Source organism: Varanus komodoensis, unplaced genomic scaffold (genome assembly GCF_004798865.1).
Source record: "Varanus komodoensis strain SLA01 unplaced genomic scaffold, ASM479886v1 scaffold9, whole genome shotgun sequence".
In the NCBI taxonomy this organism is placed as follows: Eukaryota; Metazoa; Chordata; class Lepidosauria; order Squamata; family Varanidae; genus Varanus; species Varanus komodoensis.
The window spans coordinates 23,725,718-23,748,936 of NW_025336598.1; the positions used below are offsets into that span (position 1 = coordinate 23,725,718).

Here is a 23,219-nt window from a genome sequence, read left to right on the forward strand (position 1 = left end):
AAGCAGCTGGGACTGCAGTGCCATGATGACATGAGTAAGGAAAACCAGCGTTTTGAATTAAAACAAAAGCTAGTCAAAGATAAATGCAGTTATGTGCACAATTTATTGTTATCTGGATTAATTAATGAACTAAGTGTTACATTATACCATGCCCATCCATTAAAAGATGGTTCAATCCAAAATGAATGAACAATTCATGTAACAAAGAAGCACTTAATTTCCGATGACAATTTCCCTCTCACACTTAATGCTCACATGTATGCACACAGTTTTCATGCTCTGAGAAATGCCTGGCTGTTGCACTGTGAGGAACATTAAAGATTAATTGTATATTTAAGGACCAATAATCATAAAAACAGGCCACTCTGAGGAAACCACCTGTCACTTATCTCCAGAGCCGACCCCATTCTGCCACTGCAATGGTTCAAAACAAGTTTCTGCTTGTAATGAATTCTGTTTTTTAATCATTCTCTAATGGGTTTGCCCTACTTTCGGTTTCCGTTATCTTTTCCTCATGGTTAAGGCTAGCTGAAGTGCTGAAATAGGACAAACCTGCTTGAAAGTATGGAATGCATCATTAAACACCATTTTGGAAGTACTTTCTCTTCACAGCTTTGCTTGCTATCTAGATTGGTGTTCCACCCCACATTTGGTATTTCTCTAGCCATTTTTCTTTTTGCTTGGAAGTGCTGGCTGGACTTCCACTGACTTGCATGATAGCTGCTTCAAGGGTTTACGTCTTCACTGTATTGAGTTGTAGACCAATGTGGGATAGGCAGTTGGGCAGGCAGGAACAGTGCATGGTAGGATTGATTCCGAACCACTGTGGCTGATGGGATATGTGCTGTCATTTGGAGGAAAGATGTTTCTGTTGATGATTAAAAATGACCCTCTTATTCCTAATTCTGAAAGCCAGCATTGGAGACTGGGATTCTAAAAACTACAAGATAACCTAAGCACATTTTTGTCTTCTACAAAACTTCAGTTTGTAGAGCCCTGCAAAATTATGTTACTCTTATTGAAATCCTAGATCTTCCTTCAGAAATTGTACAACTATTTCACATCACACTCTTTCAAATTTAGTTCAAATAGTGCTTTAGTTGAAATTTGTAAAGAACATTTAGAAATATTTGAAATAGCACTGAGAAATGTCTTTTTTTTTTTTTGCTAAGTTGTAAAACTGCCCCTGAAATTCCTAGGTAGAGAGATGGCACAGTGTAGGACACAATCCTATGTATATTTAAACAGGAAAAACAACCTCAGCCTTCATTCGTCCCATCAGAGAAACATCCATACCTCAAACATATCATAAGATCTGCCACAGCAACTCTTGTCTTACAGAGATCACAATGATTTCAGCCGCGTGTTCAGTCTATTTATAATTCCACTACAGCCAAGGAAAGAAAGCAATTATTTTGTTCATGTTAGGAAAGAGATAAACATACAACCACAATGGAAGTATGCATATACACATTGCACCGAGATCTCTAAGACAGGTTAACATATGAAAATGAAATAAAAAGTAATTTTCCCATGAAGGGAAATGAAAGATGAGCAAAGCACATTTGGTCAGCATTTGTGAACTCCTGCAAGTGCCAGCCAACAAGCTCCTGCTTCTTCTTCCACAGATGAGGAACAAAACACAGTGCCAAAGCAAACTTGGCCAGCACTTGAAGGAGCTCCTGCAAGTTCTGTCAGATTGCACTGCACCCTGGGAAGGGGAGTGGCACACCAAGCAGATATCACAAGGGGATTCCTCCCTGCTTTGCCCCCTGCCCCAGCTATCCTCCAGGCCGGAAGGTGATGCTTGGCAAGGCCTAGCCTCTGTGGGCCAGACAGGGGAACCTCTGCAGATGTTTCACCCCTGATAATGTTGCCAAGGTCAATGTGGGCTCCAAAGAAGCCTATTCTTAAAGAAGAACCAGATGGTGTTCTCTAACTCTGGGTTCCTACAGTCAGCCTCAGTGGCTGGAGGCTTAGACTAGAGGCACCAGAAGAAGATGCTACTCTTTTGACTAGGCAAAGGTTGGAGGCTCAGCTCTCTGCATATTTGCACCAGGCATCCAAACCAACCCATAGGTGTCATGTTCCACCTTGGAATAGATTTCCAGGTGAGGCCCCAGGGCTCCTGATGCATGTACCATCTTAAAAATCCTCACAACCCTATAGGATGCAGCAGCAAAATTGTTTCCACAGCGCACCTGGGATACTAATGCTAAAAGCCTTTTTGCATGAGGCTGTTAATCCACTCTATCTACTAGATCCAAGCAGTTCAAAAGGAACATTTCTTTTCCTTATTTTTTCTACCTGACCTCTAGGTGGCACTGTAGTATGGTGGCATAATGCAAATATAACACGAGGAGAGCCAGTGTGGTGCAGTGGTTAAGAGCATGGGACTGGGACTCAGACGATCCGGGTTCAAGTCCCCGCTAAGCCATGGAGCCAACTGGGTGACTTTGGGCCAGTCACAGACTCTCAGCCCAACCTACCTCACAGGGTTGTTGTTGTGGGGATAAGATGGGGGAGCAGAATGATGTAAGCTGCCTTGAACCCTTTGTAGGAAAAAGGCAGGATATAAATCGATAAATAAATATCACTCTTTCTTCTGCTTTAACAATGTAATGCTAAACTTTCCCTGCTCTAAAAGGGAAAAAATGCCAGAATTGCTGCTTAGACACATAAGCAAAACTGGGAGATCATGCCATTGTCTAAAGCGCCCATAAATGACCATGAGCTGGGAATGGCAAGTGCACAATAAATCTTCAGGAATAAAAGCTCTATATCTCTAATCTACATTAGGTCTTTATTATATTCATTCCATTAGATAATTATCGCACGGAGGATGGAGTACTGCGGCTCCACCAATATCTCTGGCTATACAATACTGGCTCAATCCCCACACCAAATGCTCAACTAATATGATAGGTTTCACAGTCTGAGGAATAATGTTGTGAGAGACAACCACTTCAAGGAAGAATAAAACAAATAAAACAAGATAAAATATGGTGTGCCTGTTTCATCTTGTGAGGATAACATTATTCCGAAGCATAAAAAAGAAGAAATTGGAACAAATGCTCATAAAACACTCTGCTTTTCCACAAAACATTGCCAATCTAGTCTCTTAATATCTTGCTTGTTTGGACAAGAGTTTTATTATTCTATAACCCCTGTGGTGGGGTGGGGAATTGAACCATTTCTGTGAGACAGAAAAGTCAAAGCTTACATCTAAACGATTTAGCCCACAATTCAGAGAAACTGCAACTAATTCCATATGTCCAGCAAGGCTTTGCATGCAGGCCAGTGACCCTGCCAATGGAGCCAGCCTGTAGAACTGGAAAATGCTTAATTTTGGCTGGCTGGGTTGGACTCGTTTCCCAAACAGCATACTTCAAGCCATGTAGCGAGCATTCCAAAAGTAATTTGCAGTGCAGGGTGTGGAGAAAGAAGGAAACTTCTTTAATTCAAGTTAAAGGTCAGAAATCCCACTGTGTGCACAGAAGGATGTGGGGCATCTGAAGGGCTCTCCATATTATGGCTCGAAGTCAGAGTGGATCTCATTGGTGATGCTGCTGCACCCATAATCTGAAAAGTGCTGCCACCAAAAAACCACAGCCTCTTGCTCTGGTTTGGACATATTGCTTAACGTTTGTCCAGTATTACATGCAAAAGCCTTTGGGTTGTGTGCTACCATCCTCTGACATCCTTCAGAGAACTGAAGGGAAGCATTCACTTCTCTTCTTCACTGGCTGCAGTATATTGTTTTATCTGAGCCCAGACAAACTGAGGGTCCAATCCTATTTATGTTTAGATTGACAAAAGTTGTGCTGCTCCCAGTAATACCTAGCCTGGCTGGTTGTGGGGGACACTGGCCCTTGTAGAAAATTTTTGTGCTGAAGCATTCCTAGGATAGTGCTGTAAATTAGCTTGTCTCCCTAAATCAGTACACCTCAACCCGTTGGCTTCCAGGTACTTTAGACTATAACTCCTAGTATCCCTAACCATTGGACATACTGGCTGGGCCTGATAGGATTTGAAGGCCAAAATACCTGAAAGGCACCAGTTGGGAATTAAACCTTGCTTAATCTTATGGCTGAAACAAGAACATTGTGTTATTATCGTAATTATGTTACACTAACAGTATCGATTACACCATATACATGCATACCACTTATATAAACAGGAGTTCAACAGATGCAACACTGTGATGTCCCAAGAAGCACACCCCTCTACATTTTGAGAAGACAACAATAACAGGAAAGGTGAGAAAAATGCAGGAGCAACATTCCAAGAAGGAAGGACAAGGGAGAACAAATGGATCAGTGGAAGACCAATGTACATGACAAAACAATAGAAAGTTAGCTACAGATTGTCAGGATAGTGTACAAATTAGTGTGTTGGACTTGGAATAAGGCTACATGTATTCAGATCCCCTGGGCAAAGCAAGGACTGTACCACTGAGGGTGGGGGTGACCTGTGCAGGCTTCAGGCCCAGAACAAGCTCTCTTTCCTGCTCCCGCAGCTGCACAACCTCCCTCTCAGCTGCTTCCATTCTCAGCCCCCAAAGCCCACTGTCTTTTCCTTGCTGCCATGAAGGCCTGGCAGCAATGGGAAGGAGGACTGCACCCCGACACAGGCAGTGGGGAGCTGTATTCTGATGGCTCCAGGCTCTGGGCTCCATTGTGGAGCCTGTTCTCATGATCAAGGCACCATTGTGGCCAAGCTACCACAATGTGTCAGCCACATGAAGAAAGCTCACAGCCGAGGGCTGGCAGCTGCTCTCAACAGCCCCATTTTCTTCCTTCTCACTGTGGTGAATGCCATGGTGGGAGAGCATCTGGAGGAGGCAAGGGGCTCTCTGTCTGGGGCTGGGGAAGTGGTGCAGCTCAGCATGCTTGCAGCTGGGCTACCTCATGCACAGCTCCATCCAGCTTCACGGGTGGGTAGGGCTTGGAAGGCTGCCGGTTCCACCTTTGGCATGTCCAGATGGAAAGAAAGGGGCAACAGATAATGGCCTGGCACCCTAGAAAACCACTGTCAGACAAAAGGGGGCAAGGCTAAGCTAGACAGACCTGATACGATACCGTTTCTTACGTTTGTACTCCAGGGATCTAATGTAACAAAGGATGTACAAGAAAGTAGGGAGGTGGATGAGTTACACACTAAGGGCACAATCCTGTGCAAGTTCAGCCAGAAAAAGGGCCCGCGGCTCCCATCATGACCCAGCAGGGGTTCAGCAACATTGGCTGAGTCAAGCTGGGAGTTGTAAGCCTTTCTTTCTGTCTAAGCTTGCCATGCTACAGCACCCTAATGAGCTTAATCATGCCAAGGAGTCTGCTTGGGCTTAGTAGGGAATAGCCTGACAACCTTTGAAACCACCTCTGGATCTTTTCCAGCTGTTTGGTGAACACCTTGCTGGGGTAGTAGTTCACTGGTGTTGAATGTTCAGAATACGAGCATGAGACTTGGAACACACATGCACAATGTGCTTAGTTTCTAAACCTCCATTGATCTGTCAGAGTAATCTTGCAATGGATCTAAAAGCTTTGAATACCAGAATTTATTTCTGGGGTTTTAGGGCTTTTTAAAAAACTTTAAACCTCAGATTAGTTTGTGAATGCCAATTAGCAATGCAAAATTGGGGCAGGAATAGCCACATCTGGAGCATAAAGCAGTTTTAAAACACACCAGCTTGGTTCAGAGCATCTTTTAGAGATTAGACTCCAGATTTCACTGGGCTACTGGCTTCAGTCACTTGAGGATGCCGAGAAGCCCCAGGCAGATCATTGCAAACAATTGAATGCTGTCTTCACACCTCTGTATTTGATGGAACATGGTGTTAATAGCCTCCCAGAAGTCTGGAGTTAGTGACATTTACCTCTGACCTGCCTGACCTCAGTGCCTCAGACATTAATCCCCCACTGGTTCTTTTAGGTATCACCATTGCAATGGACAGCATGTCCTGATAGGCACAAGCAATAAATAACCCACATTTGTCCAAAGAAAGCACGTCAAATTATGTCGTTAACACGCCTGCAAAGGGTTTGCTATAAGTTTAAAGATGTAAATCAGTTGCCAGTTGCTGATGTGAGGGATGCTAGATGGATGGAGAGGAAATATTGCAAATACAGATTTCTAATTAAAAAAGAGAAAGAAAAGGCAGATGCTGATTCTCTTGACCTGTTAAATTCACAGTCTGACCTCCAGCAACTAGTAACTTGCAATGAGCCATTTAGAACAAAAGTGAATGACAGTGTGCCTTTCACCCTGACACAGCAGGCCTTTGCTGGTGCAGAGGGGAGAAACTTTTTTCTTTTCTTTTCTTTTCTTTTCTTTTCTTTTCTTTTCTTTTCTTTTCTTTTCACTATTGTTACTAAAACTGACTTTTTCTAAGCCCTCACCATAAGTGAATTCATTGATCAAAAGAAATGGAATATTTCTCCTTAATAGGAATGGAATAAAAAATTACATTATCAGCATCATAATAGCTGTATACCACACGGTAGTGTGTCCACACTTGAAATATTATGTACAGTTCTAGTAACCATACCTCAGATGGTATGGAAAATGACAGCAAAAGGTTCGAGGGGCTGAAGCAGCTCCTCACAAATAGAGCTGCCAAAATCTTACTCCCCTTGAACAAATCCTTGGTATGACCACACTTAGACTATTATGTCCAGTACTGGTTGCCTCACCTGAATAAGGATATCATTGAATTGGAAAAGTGCAGAGAAGGGCAATGAAATGATCAGGGGGCTTGAACCAACTCCCCTATGAGGAGTGATTACAACTGGGACTGTTCAACTTAGCAAAAAGGTGAGTGAGGAGAGACATAACAGAGTTGTTCAAAATAATGCATGGAGTGAAGAAAATGGAGAGAGAGATATTTTCTACCTCTCCCATAACACTTGAACTCAGGGTCATAGCTTATGACTGACTGGGGGAAAGCTGTAGGGCAGACAAAATGAAGTACTTCTTTACACAACGAAGACTTGGAATATGGAATTCACTGCCACAAGAAGCAGTGGTGGCCACCATTCTGGATGGCTTTAAAAAGGGATCAGACGGATTCATGAGGGAGGAGGCTACCAGTGGCTACTAGCCTTGCTGGCTATGGGCTACCTCCTTTACCAGAAGTGGCAGGCCTGCATGCACCAGTTGCTGAGGAGCTCGGGCACCCAGAAGTCTTGCACCCATCCTGCCACCATGTGTAGGTGGGCCTTTGGTCTGACCAAGCATGGCTTTTCTTTTGTTCTTATTCAGCCTACCTCATATTCTAATGCCACCATCTTCAATAACCGATGCTGGTCTTTTCACTTCCAAATTGCATCGAACACTGGGTGTGCTAGCAGAATGAATGCAGGCATATTTAAAACAAATCCAGTTCATGTTCTGTAAGTATTGCTGTAACAGCCTGTCAATACAGATGGCTAATCCTCACAAAATGACCAGCTTTTAGATATCTAATGCTCTTAGATCTACAGTAGGAAACATTATTCCTTGTAATATCCCAGATAAAGAAACTGTGGATGTTTTTCCCTGAGAGTCCAAGCTTTCCATTTTGAAAAAGCATGTTTCTAGCCCTCACGCTTATGGACAGCTCAAAGGTTTTGACTAAAGGCAGCCCTGAGCATGGATGTCAGTAGCCGAGATCTTTGTACTCTTGACTAGAGCGCTGAGTCCCTTGGACTACTTATTTTTATCCTTTTGTTTCCAGCATAAATTTAAATCTAAGTGCTCCATTTACTAATTGACACTTTCATCTCAGCAATTCACTTTGAAGTACTTTTTCAACACTGACAGTCCTGTTTCTCCAAGGTAAGTGATTACCACTCCCACTTTCAAACATAAAAGCAGTAAAGGCAGTCTGTTTCTAATGAAGCTAACCTCACAATTCTTAAGTACTAAACTCTACTGGTCTGCTTACTTTAGGTTTCTTCTGTGGATTTTTTGTCACTAAATATCTGAATTGATTCAGAGAAAGAAGAAATTGTGACAAACAAGCATCCTTTCTTTCCCTTTTAATTCCTTCCTTTTCCACATCAGGAAAACTTCAGCTCAGGAGAATAGTGTGTGGATGAGAGAGTGGGGATAGGATTTCACTGCCCACAGGGACTAATTGCATGCCCAGGAACGTGTGTGGACAACTGAGTAACCATATGAGAGTTTCCAGGCCCTAAAGGGCACTATCTATACTACATATGTCTATTAGTTTTGTCTTTTCACTGTAATAACTTCCCCCAAAGAAGAAACTTGTGAATCATAGCCTGGTGAGGTGCTGAGAATTCTCTTACAGGAGATCCCCAGTTCTCCTTCACAGCATGGCAGATCCCACAATTATGGGGGATGTGGGAGTGACTGTGAAACCATTTTAGTCCTATGCATTGTTCATAGTTTATCCTTTTGTGAGCAAGCTTTGAAACTGCAAGGCATTCTCAAGGGTACCAGAGGGAAATATTTCTTTTGCTTTCAATCATGCATTATTTCTCAGTCAAAAACTAAGCAAATGCAACTTGCATGAAAGAGGAGTTACAAAGCATAACTAATGTTCACAAACCACTCTGAAGTGGTAAAACTTGGTGTGTGTGCCAAGTGCTATTTTTGTTCTCCTGGTCCTCCATGGCTAAAGACACACAAAACAGGCTCTTTCCATTAAGCAATAACTCTCATTGTCATCTGCAAACCTTCCCTGGTATTCACTGGCACAGAGAGAGTAGATTTTTTAATTGCTTGTCAACATGTATTTATTGAAGCAAAGACAACAAAGCATCTTAAAAAGTACCGCATATAAGGCGAATAAAATGACCACTGTGAAGGTAATTAGCACTGTCTGTACCTTTTGCATCCCAGTTCCCTCTGATCTCATTGTGTATAATTTGTCTCCCTTCCCAAACATCACACATACACATGCACAAACACACAGACATACCCCTGCTACTTGAGGGCAACACTTCATACATTCAAGTAAAGTGGACTATGCTTAAGAATGCTTATGTCATGAAATTTTTGTTAATATTTAAACCTTTAAGTTCAAGGTGCAACAAAACTATGTGTTATCGTTTGCAGCAACAAATGTGCTATTAATTTTATTTCTATACCAGCCCTTAGCCAAATCATTCTGGGTGGCTTATAACAGCACATAAAATCCAATAATCTATATTGGTTTTTATTTTGATCAATATAGATCATGATAAATCTTCATAAAAATTTCATCTCAAAAATTGGAACCAACTTAAAACAGGAAGACTTGTTAAGCAGCTGACATAGCCCCCAGCACACTATTTAGAGCCAATGAAATGCCTTGTCATTGAACTACACCTACCACAGCTACTGTTTTGGAAAGTGTATTTATTGAGAATGTTTATTATTATATTTCAATCTGCACTATGTCATATACAATAGTGCAATATGAAATATACATTCTTATATCGACTATAATGTATTGATTGAAACCTCTGAAAAGGTGCAATACAAGAAAGAAACTTGCTAACAATTAACTGCAAACACGATGACCATCAAGAGTCTTTTCCAAATATTTTGAAGTGTTTTGGGTGCCGATATTGGAAATCAAATGTCATGGATGTACTTGGTGTCAGAGAAGAGGCAAAAAGAACACAATTATATCAGGGGTAGAGAAGCATTCCTGGAGTGTGTGTCTGATCTGAACAATGGCTCATTGCTCGTTATTAAGGCCTCCTTCTATAACTTCTCTTCCAATGTTCTGAGAAGTTCCCTTCCCTTCACATAATAATGCCTTCCAAGCATTGCCGTGTATGCAAGCATCCAATAGGCTAATTCAGAGTGCCAATCACCCATATTCAGGTGGAGGAAAGGAGGATTCTATCCCTCCCAATCCAGTTTCAGTTGCTTTTGGCAGGATAAGGTAGCAGGATCCTTATGGGAAATATTAGGAGGTGTTCATACAAAGGAAACCCTAGCTATAACAAGCAGTGCTGCTTCAATAAGGACAGCTTGTTTCCAGAGTCCTGTGATACTCATTGTGCATGTAGTACGAAATGTTTGCAAACACCTTTCTTAAAAAATAATCGCTGAAAAAGTGGCAGACATGTGGGGCTATACATTATTCTGCTCTTCTGCCTCCATGTACATGGTGCAATGTTTACATGAGAACGCCTTCTCTCTTAATGTGTTCCTTTCTGTTCAGCTGTATTCTTCTCTGACTTACTGCAAATTCAGAAGCTGTGACTCTAAGTGCTTTCAAAAATTACAGATGTTTGGCCCTCTGAAGGCATACACACACAATGTGAATGTTAGCAACCATTACTGTCCAGTCTTATTATCCTTGTGTCTTGGATGGATAAAACAAGAATGTTCTAGAATTTAATCTCTTCTGGGAAGAGAAAATTGGATGGAGAAAAGAACTGCTGGCAACAGTGGCAGGGTTAGGGTTACTCTTCAGAGACTAAATGATATTCCAAATTTTTAGATTAAGAAATCCTTCCAAATGTGCATACTCGTCACACCAGGAAGGGCATTCTTGGTACAATACAATATCAAAGTTTTCTTCCAAAAGGAAGGTTAGCGCTGAATCCTTTGTATCCCATACATGAAAAATAACTGCTGTAGGAGAAACTCCCAGGTGTCAAAACTAAAGTTAAGTCACCAGCTTTACACGTACTAGACATGGCCAGAAGACACAGTCACGTCCCTTCATTCCCACAGCTGTGGGTAACAGCTGCACTTTAGTTTCATCTAAAGGGAACGATCAACGTTAAAAAAAATCATACACAAAGTTCAGCTATACAAATAGTTGACATTCAGATTGAAAATCCTCTTCAATCCAGGACTGGCTCACCGAAACAGTGGAAGGGGTCAGGCAAAATCACAGCATTTTGGGGACATCCATAAAACAGCATTTCAGTCTGGAAGCTGAAATGGATTCTGGAATGGAATCATAAAGGATTCTGAAGATCATGTGATGTGCCAATTAGGACAGCAACTGATCTTGTGGAGACCATATTTCTTTTCTACAACCTTGACAAGGAAAGGTTTTCCAGGTAGTTACTGGCTAACTAAGCCAAACTTGATGTCAAAATGATATGCAAAAGATTTCACAGAGTGGGCTTACTGGGAGGTCTTTGCAATTCTCTTCTGCTACACAAATAACCTTAAGGGATGCAGGTGCTTTGCAGAGGCCCATATCTGTGCAAGTATAACTCATGGCCCCTTTTTGAGAAGGAAGAATTGTGAGACCTGCATGGCTGCTGGCACAGGTCTTCAAGTACCTGTAAAATTGCATGATGGACATGGCTGAGGAGGTGCACTCACCTACCATTCCAGCAGTTGGAAGGCTGTCTCCACCCAAATAATGATCTGAGCACAATAAACTGTGGTATAAGATATAGCCTTAGAGTTTTTCTCCAACATGCTGCCCCTCCCTCCTTTCTGTGTCTATCTTCACATTACCAAAAACTCATGTAGATTCAAACTAATTGAATGCAGGTATAGACTCCATGAAGATTCAGCTCTGTCATCACACAAACACCCAGTTCATGAACTTGGACTCCATGGGGAGCACTGCATCGCATCACTCCAAGAATCTTTTTCACAGCCCGGTCAGAGGGGGCAAAGAATGCCATCGAGTCCAACCCCCTGCTAGTGCAGGACACCAGTTGCACCATCCCAAAGTGTTCATCTAGTGTTTTTCTAGTGGCCAATTTGTTGTGGTAAAGGATATCCCAAACAGTACTGTTTTTCACTGTTTTTGTGTATATACCATCTTGTGATCATATTTCACTACTCAATAGAGTTTTTTTATGACAGAAAAACACATATTCCTATCATGCTTTCAGTTCCTCAATAAACGTGTGCTATCCACAAATATTATTAGTGAAACTAAAATAACGCCGTCGTTATTTGTTTTTCGGTGCCAGGCGAAGACCTTTTTATTTAAGCAGTATTTTAAATGTTAATATTATTGAATTTTATTTGGCCAGGGCGGCTTGTTTTATAGTGTATATTTGTATTTTATTGTATATATTTTAAAATGTTATTTTAATTTTTTGTTGTAAGCCGCCCCGAGGCTTCGGCGAATGGGGCGGCATAAAAATGTTTTAATAAATAATAATAAATAACAAATAACTATAACGATCCATAAGATCATACTCTCAGAGCAAACCCAAAGATTCCTTGTTGGAAGTAAGTGATCAGAACAGGCAGCCATTTTGAGAATATTCAGATTCATGAGAAAAGTAGCAATTAGAGATGTAAACCATTGTGCAGTTAAGCCATCTGTATAACCAATATAAACCATGGCTGATATTCAGAGGCTAGGGACTTGTGATCCTGGAAGTATTCAGAGTACCTGAAGCAAAATTAAGGGAAGAATGAAAAGAGATATGAGGTTTTCCTCGCACTCATAATCTCAATTTAAGAAAAAATTAATGATTAAAGAGGTTTTAAATACTTAAGGCTAAAGAGATACTAGAGATATTATTATAATTCCTTACTAGTTCAAATAAAATCATGTAGTATATTTATCATTCATTTTATGGTATTGAAACAATGCTTGATTTGTGAAGTTTCCTGTTTAACCTCAAACCACACCAACAACATGTCAACAAATTTGTCTTCTCTGGTGTTTTGGATCAGTTGTCAAAATAACTAGCACATTATCCAGCTTATTCCAAGCACAGTCCAATACAAAGTAAAGGCCAGCTTAATGTTTTCCTTGTGTAGTTAAATCAAGGTTAATATGAGAATAAATTAGTGTCCCGGAAGGAGATAAATGAACATCACATTCTTTGACCATTGCACAAACTCTCTTAAGTCCAATGCAAAGAGAGGATCCAAAATTTTCTGCAAACACATGAAAAGATATCATGAATCTAATAGCTTCCTTCTGCTGAATTCTTCTGGTGTAGTTTGGATTTGCTATAAGAAAGTGGACACAGAATTACGAGTATGGAAACAAGAGGCAATAAAACTAGAAATCCTTAATATTTACAGGTGCATTTCCTAGCAATTGAATAAGAAAGCTTCAATAATCATAGCTGAATATTCAAATAATTAATAAGAACTAGAGGCATTTCTTCCCACCCAATAGAACGTCACTGACACCTGGTTTGGTTGGTTGATACAGCAGAGGTTTAAATTATAGAGTGTTGACAAATAATGATAATGAACAGGAATCTAATAGATATATCTATTTCCCCTTAGATATATTTGGAACGGTAGAATTCATTCCATTGGGTGAACTACCCATGATGGCCTGCTGTAAGGTTCTGGGTGGCTTATTCCTAACACAGATTGTTATAGCAGCAATATACCGTGGTTGGGTTTGTATGACATGACAAGCCATGCATCCAGGAATAATTATCTTAATTCCTCTGTGCAGGGAGAAATACTAACCCACTGTATCTTACTTCCTCTCTGTGATTGTGTGAACCAGGTCACTGATTCCTTCATGGAATATGGTGGCCTTCTGGATATATGGCTAAGCCTCACTGACTTGAAGGGGTATCAAAATTGTGAAGGCACTTCCTAATGAGGCAGAATCATGAACTTAGGCAAGTCCTCCAAAGGAGCCTGATTCTTTGAACAGTTGATAAAGGGAGTTCTACCAATCTCTCTCTAAACCTGGAACAAACAGGAGATTTAAAATGCCCTTGCCAGTGCTTAAAATATTCTGAGCCACCTGGAAAGGTTACACTGAGCCAGTTTACACGTAACAACATTGTGTCAATCTTGCCAGAAAGGGGAAATGGTGGGCACCCGCAGCTGCTCTTGGGTGGTACCAAAACAGGTCAGGAGGTGGTCCTGTAGCCTGCCATCTGACCTGCCTCAGCTGGCTTGGTGGCTTGGCATTGGGCACAAGCGATTTATAGGCAGAATCTGCCCTGGCTCTTTGGTATCAGTAGCCTGTTCAGGAGAGAGGGCGATGCTGCTGCAAGCCTCTCTTCCTTGCTCACCCTCTTATCTGCTGTACATTTTCTTATGTGACAACCAGGTTACTGCTGGCTTTCTGGGTGGACTAGAAGTGCCTTAAGCAATTGGTATGAAATGAATCCACTTCAGGACCTACTCCCCGCCTCCTGGGTTATGCTTTAGATAACCCTTTTCTAGCCAGGTACCCTCCAGATGTGCTCAACTGCAGCCCCCATGATGCCCATCTGGCATGACCAAGTGGCCATGTTGCTGGGAACTATGCACGTTGCATCCTGCCACATCAGGAAGGTACAGGGCTGCAGAAAGTTGCTTTGGATTGTGTTTGCAGGTGGCATTCATGGCATGCAGACAGGTAATACTGGCTGCTTATAGTGTGAGATGATGCTGATGTCACATAGCCAACTGCTGATGATGATGACAGCAGCACCAAGATCTGCAGTTCTTCTCATGTTAAGAAGGATGGTTCAGGGCTCTTCACTGTGACCCTTGCATATGAATTCCTCTTAAAAGCTGCCAGCATCATCTGCCTTGGTACAGTTCTATGTTCTCTCTCTCTTCCTCTCTCAAGCCCACAGAGTACCCTTTGGACACTCAGCTGCATACCAAGATTAAAAACAACAGCAGCAGCTTGAATTCCCAACAGATAGAATGGCGGACAGAGAAGGTCACTAAGCACTCACCAGCTGCTCTGCTTCTAGAAGCTTGGAGACTGATTCGACACAAAGGTCAAGGGTGTTCATTGAAAAACACACACAGCCCGATCCACAGCGTGTGCTTCAGTATTATAGTGACAGGCCTCCAGGCAATCTTAGCGGTTAACTGGGACTCAACTCCTCATGGTGTCTAAGATAGAAGAACTCTCTCTCTCTCTCTCTCTCTCTCTCTCTCTCTCTCTCTCTCTCTCTGTGTGTGTGTGTGTGTGTGTGTGTGTGTAATGGGGACAAAATTATTGCTAGAATAGCATAGTTCTCTTAGTGCTATCAGATAAAGCCTGCAAAGCATGACAGTTGTCTTTGTCATGCCACCAAAGCTAGGCCAGACTAGGTTAGGCGTAACATAGTAAGACAGTGAGTTCACTTTCATTCCAGAAAAACTTTTGCTATCCACATACCCCTCCCACAAGCTTCTTACCCTTGCCAACCATCTTCCTCTTTTTTAAAGTCCCCTGCTAGATAAATGAGAGATTGTTTTTGGAGTGCTCCTCTCTCCCCCTCTCTCTACCATCCTATCTGTACCTGTACCTATATCCATACCTGTATCAGTGAGTAAACTTAGGTAGCCCATAAAAAGCATAAAACAGCATAAAACAAGCATGTTATGCATAACAAGCATAAAAAGTCTACCAGCAATATAGCCCAGCAGCCATACAGCTATGGCATCCACGGCAGAAACCCAATACAGTCGAGACAGAACTAAGAACAAAGGAATGCTCACAAGAAGGCTGCCATTCACACTTAACATTTTCGGATGAGCCCCAGTCTGCACACCCAAGCCTGCCAGCTCCATGGACTATTCATGTGTCAACTCTTAGGGTCTTTCTCATCCAGTTTCTATCTCCCATTGTGATGAATGGGCCATCTCAGTGAACATACTTCGCAGGGTTGTGTGAATAAAATAGAGATCAGAAAGAGGACTATGTAGGCTGCTTTGGGTTCCTTGGAAGAGGAACAAAGGCGGGATGTACATAAATGGACTATATAAATACTGCTCACCCTTGTTTCCTTTTCAGCACATTTGACAGTCCTCCCCAGATTGCCTAATGCAAACTAGGACACATATTCCACTGCTCCTCCAGGGAGCCCTGAGTGCTGTTGATAGGATTATCCTATGGAATCCTCACAACAGCACAGAAGGCAGACAAAGTGGAGAGAGTTTCCAATTAGTTTAGGAGTCTGAACCCAGAACGTAAGGTTCCAAATCCAACAATCTGTCTCAGCTTTCCCCAACCTGGTGCACCCCAGATGTGTTGGACTGCAACTGAGAATGATGAAAAATGCAGTTCAATGTGCCGGGGGGGGGGGGGGGGGGGGGGGGGGGGACCAGGCTGGGGAAAGCTGCTATATCCATGACACCATGCATTGCATCCACTTTGGCTTTTGTTACATAAACAAAATCAGTTTTCTCCATGCAACTTACACGGAACTCCACCACAACTGAGGCATTGCTTATTCAGAAGGTGGGACCTTTGGGCCAGCCAGAGAGACATTATATTACTTTACGCTTCGCTATGGTTTAACTTTAGCAGCCAACTCTCTTCCAATGGTTTGCTACAAAAATCCTGTCCCTAATTTACTTTGGCTGGTGTTTGCATTTGTGAAAACTGTCATAAAAAGGAAGCAACAGCAAATAATACATATGATGTGACATCGTGCAGAGCCAAGTTCTGCCCTGAAATATAGGGGAGCTTTTTATATGCAGTGGAGTGTAAAATATGTTAGTACATTAATTTAAAATGCATTATTTATAACATGCATGCTTGCATATAGTATAAGACAGAAATTCATCAGAGCATATTGTAGGAATGTTGTCCAGCTGAAAAGCAGCAGTAGCAGCAGCCGCATAAAATAAATCCTGACTTAACTCCTCAAAAGATGTCAACAAATAATGTGCGATAGTTTACAAAGATACTGGTGCTCATAACAACCAGAGAGCTTGCGTTTGTAGTATGGCCTTGCAATTTGACAGTCACAACATGCAGACTTTCCGGCCTGGGAATTATGGGAATTGCAGTCCAATGCATCTGGCTGCCAGCAGGCTGGGAAAGGATGTTAGAGAGGACTGAATGTGGGACTTAGACTGCAAGACTTGTTCAGCTGTGAAGTCCACTGGGTGACCTTGGATCATTCTCTATCTACAGCCTAAACATCTCACCTGGCAGTCATGTGGGTGAAACAGATAATTGTTCTGAGGCACTCCAAGGAAAGGTAAACTAAGAATGCAATAATAAATAAATAAAACCTTTGCTCACATATGATGCCGAGATGGCAGAAGCAAGGCAGCAACAGCAGTTAACTCAGAGCAAAAGTACCAAGTGCAATTCTCATATCTCATTATGAAGATGATAGAAACATGCTCCATCTCCATTCTGTGCAGACCACAGGAGCTGGACTGCTCTACAGGGCAGCTCTGTGACAACACCTGAAAGTATCTGATCTCTGGGCTACATAGCTCTGAACACAAGTGATGGACAGGGAGGAACTTCCTTCGTCCTGAAAGCTTTTCTACATGTGGCAGTTCATCCACTCTATCTGCTGTAAGCACATGCCTTCCCTTTTCAGCAGATCAAGGCAAAAGGCTTCCAAAATACAGTCATTTATTGAGTTAGGCTGGCCAAACAGAGTTTCACAATACAGAGTGAGTAACAACAAAGTTGTTAACACGTGGCACCTACAGAAGTAGTGTTCCCTCTGATTGGAAGAGGTAGCTCTTACCCAGATCTGGAATAGATTTCAAACTGAATCCCCTTCTTTCTCTGCAAAATGGGATGACTCCACCCACAGGGAGGTTCATGCTGCTTGTGGGCCAGAAGTCAGAATGCCAGACTTTACTTAAATAGTCTGGTTTTTTCATTTGACCATGAACCAAATAAATTGATTAATTCAAATTCCTCTTTCCAACAGTGTCTACTTCCAAACTAGAGGTCTGATTCTTACCAGCTGCTTAACTAATCTCGCTCTTCAACACATTCCAGCCCTTCCTCTTTGTCTTGCTCACCTCCAGAGCCTGAGCTTTCTACCTTGCAATGCTGTGTTTTGAGAATTGCTTGAGTATCTGCTTTCAGTTTGTCACAAAACTGACATCCAAGCACAATGTAAAGTGTTTCCTTTTCTGTGTTTCCACTACATGACCTGAAGGTGGCACTGTGGTATAGAGAAAGAACACAAGTACATAGATGGAAATTGCATAAGTGTCTTTTGCTTTCACAATCAGATGCTGCATTTTCCTAGTCTAAAAGAAACTCACTGAAAGTTCTGGTTAGACCCAGAAGCAAAGCTGGATAGTCAAATCATTGTCTAAAAATTCATAAATAGACACAAGTAGAGAATGATGAGTGCACAATAAATCCATGCAGAAAAGACAATTACAGTAGTGCATGGGCAGAACAGCAGGATGAGGCTGCAGGAATTTCTTCTCTTTTCCACTGGAATGTTTCAACTTCTGGGAAGCAGCAAGTCAATGACTCTTCTGTTGTGCAAAGTGGTAGCTGAATATTTTCAGAACTGTTGATTCATTTACACTATAACAACTACAATTAAAAATTCACTTGATTGTAGCGGGGTTTGTTTTTCACGGAGGAAATACACATAGGATTGCAGTGCAAGTTATATTCCTTAATCTGTAATTATACTTCTTAAATTATGATGCAAGACCTTCTGTTTCATCATAGCATAGAACCATCTACCTGCAGATATTCAAAAATCCCTTCCAAAACACTGACAACATTCTTAAATAATAACTCCCGAGTCCTAACTAAACTGAGGGGATGCACTGAATTAGCAACCATACTGCTGATAGATGTTCATTAATGTTCATTTATTTTACATTTCTACACCACCCAACTGCCAAAGCAGTCTGGATGGTTCACATTTAAACCCATAGAGTACAAAATGATTAAATACAATATAAAAAACTGAACTGTTAAAAATGACAGTATAAAAATATAACCAAATAGAATTTCAGTGCAAAGATTTAAAGCACAATGCTAGATTGAAAACATAACTGAAAAACTAAAATGACTGGAAAAAGAAAAAAAATCTTCATATGGCATCAAAAAGAATCCAGTGTAGATGCCAGGCAAGACACTTTGAGAAGCCCAATCTAAACTAAAAAGGAGTAGAAAAGACCCTCTCCTTAGCAGCCATCCACTTCAGCTCCTTGGCACGGACTTCCAGAGAAAGGTTGCTGAAGTTAATTGTAGGGTCCAGGCAGGTAGCAAAAGACAATAGATTCTATAACTTTCCCTAAGCCATTTATGGCTTTGAATGTTAATACCAGCACTTGGACTGTATGCCAATGCCAATGGAAAAGTGCTGGCATAGCACGATCACTTTGGCCAGGTTCTCTTAACTATCTTGTTGCCCAGTTTTGGACCATTTTCAAAGGCAGCTCCATATATAATGCATTGCGGTAACCCAGATGAGAAGTTACTAGAGCATGGATAGCTGTAGCTAGGCTATCTTTGTCCAGGTAAGAACACAGTTCATATCTGATCCCAAGAGAGCTGGTGTGGTGTTGAGAGTGCAGGGCTATGACCTGGAAGATCCAGTTTCTAGGTCCCACTTGGCCATGAAGCTCACTGGGTGACTTTGGGCCAGTCACCTGCTCTCAGTCCAACACACTTCACAGGGCTGTTGTTGTGAGGATAAACTGGTGTAAGCTGCCGTAGGTTCCTCATAAGAGGAAAAAAGATGGGATGTAAATGCAATGTAATAAAGATAAGCTAATAGAAGGGGCTCCATGCCACTGAGTCTACCTGTGCCACCAAGTTCAAGAACACCTCCCAAAGTAAGAACCTGATCATTGGGGGGAACATAATTTAGTTACCTACAAACAGTGCCTCTTTTTGTTTGGACTGAGTTTCAGTGTATTGGCCCTTATCCTGTCCATTACTGCATCCAATCACTGATTCAGAACAGCCACCGCTGCACAAAGGTATGAAGAAAATAAGAGATAGAGCTGGGTGTCATACACATAATAGCGACATTTCAGTTCACATCTCCAGACAACTTCCTCCAATGGGTTAATGTAGATGCTAAGTTGGGGAAAAATAGAGCCCTGTGATTCCCCAGCACCTCCTTTTGGATTTGGACACCCAAGCAAGAGTGGAACCACTGAAGTGCAGTACCTCCAGTTCCCAGCCCCAAGACTCATCCAGAATGATACCATAATCAGTAGTATCAAAAGCCAGGAGAATCAACAGCCACCATCCCAGTATCTCTCTCTCAGTAGAGGTCATCCCACAGAGAGACCAAGGCTATTCCAATACCAGGCCTGAAGCCTGATGGAGATAGATCTAGTCACTATGTCCCATTCAAGAGTGCCAGGAGCAGGCTGGCAACCACGCACTCTAGCACCTTGCCCAGGAATATAATATTAGCAACTGGGCTGCAGTTACTATCTTCTGGGTCCAAGTTAGTTTTTTCAGGAGTGGTCTAATAATTGCCTCCTTCCAAGTGGCTGGGCCCACAATCTCTGTCAAGCAGAGTAACAACTGGGCACAGCCAGACATCTCCTCCATAACAGTTATAACCAGCCATGACAAGAAAGGTCAAACACTGTGGTCAGCCAGACTTGGCCAAGCACCTTGCCCATGTCCTAGGGCCATAACAACTCATGGCTTCAGAAGTTTAGATTGCTCAGAATCATCATCCTGGGGGTTTTCAATGCCAAGTCCAAGATCACCTCTGTCAGCTTAGACAAGGAGAGTGATTGGTACCAGGGTACCTGGAACACCAGTGAAATTACCAAATCTATCCTGGGTATCCAGAATAAGATATAAATATTCAGGCTTGGTACTCAAACGGACAGGAGCTAGAATGAGGGGAAATAGAATCTCTGCAGACTGCAGCAACCTCCCACTCCCTGACTGTCAAGCTGGTGTTGATAGTAGGGAGGACAAAGCTGGGAGCAATGAGCCCGTCCTAAATCTAGGTTTCAGCATGCACATTGTATTAGCCTCCTCATTACAACTCATTTGTGAATGAGGGAGGTTTCATTTTGGCATTCAGCAGTCTCAGCAGCACCAGACCTGAGGACAAGCTGATAAGGCAGCATGGAACTATCTGGTTACGGGTGAGTGACATGGTGGCTCTCTTCAGAACCGTCCTTGTTTCCAAGGCTTCCTCTGGCTTCCACACAGGCTAGAAGCGTTTTTAGAACAATTTGCCCTGTGTTTCGTTTGCATGCGGTGTGTGTGTATTGCTTTGGGTTGGAGAAGTTTCTACAGTGTGAGCTTTGCCTGATGATTTGTGTATGTCTGTGTGCACGTGCATGCATATGCATTATATGTGCAGATGGGGGTGGGAGGGATACAGGTAGAAATATCCTCTTCTGTGAAATCTCTATTTTGTGGTGTTGTGGGGGTGAATGTGTGATTTGTCACTTGAGGCTCACACCCCACTCCTCCTTGTTCTCATTCCCTTGGCTGAGCTACTTGTTTCTAAGCCTCAACAGTCTGCCTTCTGTGAAACAGATGCTGGGCCAGAAAACTGAGGATCCAAATGAATGAATTTGTTATTTGAACTCTGACCACACCTTGGCCTTGTACTTAGAGTTTTGTGTAGGTTACTTTCTTGTAGCTGCACCAGTCTATACTCTGGCAAATGGGTGTATTGTGTCTGGTCACCATGGCACTGAGATTGCCCACAACACTCTTCAACTGGCTCCAAGTTTGGGGAACCCTGTAGGGAGGGAACTGCCAAAAACACTTCTGAGCAGAAAAGTTTCCAGGCTCCAGACTTGGAAGCAGTAGCCAAGACCTCTCAGCTGAGTATGAATCTGCCCAGTTCACCTGCCGAAGATGTTGGACAGGCTAGATGTAGGCAGAGTACAAACCAGAGAAGACATGATGCAAGACAGTTTAATGCCACTCAGTGCACAGCTTTAAGGTCACAACAGCACCCTTTGAAATTCCCTGTAGCGCAACTTGAAGGATGATGCTGTGGTGGACATGAAACCTTGCTTGAGAGGAACAGGACTTCCTTGATCTTTAGGCCCTAGCAAATCAATGCCCACCCATCTTCCCTGGGAGCTCTCCTTAGTGCTGCACCACTTTGAACTGGTTGCTCGGGCTTGTCTCAGATTGAACAAGTTAGCACAGTTAGGCTCCCTTGCTTGGAACAATGGAAACAACCATATGTTGTCTCCCTTGAGGCCATGCTTGGTCCTAGGTGTGTTCGATCCAAGAAGTGCAACCTAGCACCCCTGCGTTATTTTGAGAGATCCTTTGGGCCACACAGGGAAACAACTGGGGCAACAAAAGGTCTCAGGCTGAGCATGGCATTTCTACACAATTTAAGCCATTGCTCAACAGGCTGAGCCCTAGAACTTGTCATTGCTGCCAGGGAAAATGTGTGTTAGACCTTGGAGAGCTGCCAGCAGTTAGGCAGAGATTCAAAATGCCTCTAACCAAGGTCAGACTGCTCCAAATAATCCAAATAGGATTATTATGAAGCAGGGCTTGCATTGAGGGTAGACATGCTTGGGCATCTGTAGAGGGTCCATGCCCCAGTGGAACACCACGGACAAACACCCGCTGGACTTGCTCCTCCTTTTAACTGTTGCAACAACTATCTCAGCTGCCTCGATAAGCGTGGTGGAAGAAAGGGGAGCAGGAGGTGCTACTGCTAATTGCTCGCTGACTCTCTGCCTGCCCACCCATCAAGCGGTAGCAAGGATGAGAAAGAGAACCGTATCAGTTGGTGCTAACATGGTGCAAAAGTAGACACACCGAGGGAGAGGCCCTTCAGAAAACATCTGGGGGACTGCCATGGTGGGGAAGGCTGCCTTGTGGGGCGCATCATCCATTCACCAAACAGAGAAATCAAATGCCCTCTGGATTAGCATGGCTCATCCCTCTTGTACAGTCTCTATCAGCATGCAGTATTGCCAAAGCTCCATGAAGACGAGCCAAACTATCCCATTCCAGCCCTGACAGACTGACTCCTTTTCCACAGCAGCAGCTCCTGCAACCCACATTTGCTGATTTCATGTGCTAAATTTGTTCCTCTGACCCAATTCGTATGCAGTTCTCTGTGATGGTTTGCTTTTGTTCCTTCCCCCTCCGCCAGTGGAGTGCACTACTAAATAGATTTATTTGTTGCTGCTAACTGAAAATGCACATCCAACAGCAAACCAATTGGGTGAAGAGTATGTCAACAAGAATAGCAATCAAGCTGTAGTTAAGAGCTGTGCAGGTTAGAGGGTAACATAAATTCAAGTTGAGTTGCTACTGTACATAGTATCCCTCTCTCTGTGACAGGAATGAATCAGAATTCCCTAGGAAACAGCAGCAAGGGGGCGTTTTCTGTGTGTATGCTCTGATTAACCTCAGCCGTTTGTTTTCCTGGAAACTGGATGTCCCAGATGCCATTGTCTCTATTTATGAAAGTTCATCCAGTCTGTTTTGATCTTCCTGCTTTGCAGTCTGCCTCTATTAACAATTGTTTTTCCCCCGAATGATCCTCCGTAGCTAAGATTATAATAGTTAATTTCCAGATTTAAAGCTGGCTATTTTTTTAACATGAATCAAGAGATGTCATGAGCCAAGGTGAAATCTAGAGCGGAGTTCCCATTGTAAGGAGGACCCTGCATTA

The 23,219-nt window shown here is 42.6% G+C and overlaps 1 protein-coding gene across 2 annotated transcripts in view; it reads right to left on the reverse strand.

Annotated features, from left to right (window-relative positions):
- The window catches only part of LNX1 (ligand of numb-protein X 1), a 124,676-nt gene that overhangs the window by 42,731 nt on the left and 58,726 nt on the right, over positions 1 to 23,219 (reverse strand). The window lies entirely within an intron of this gene.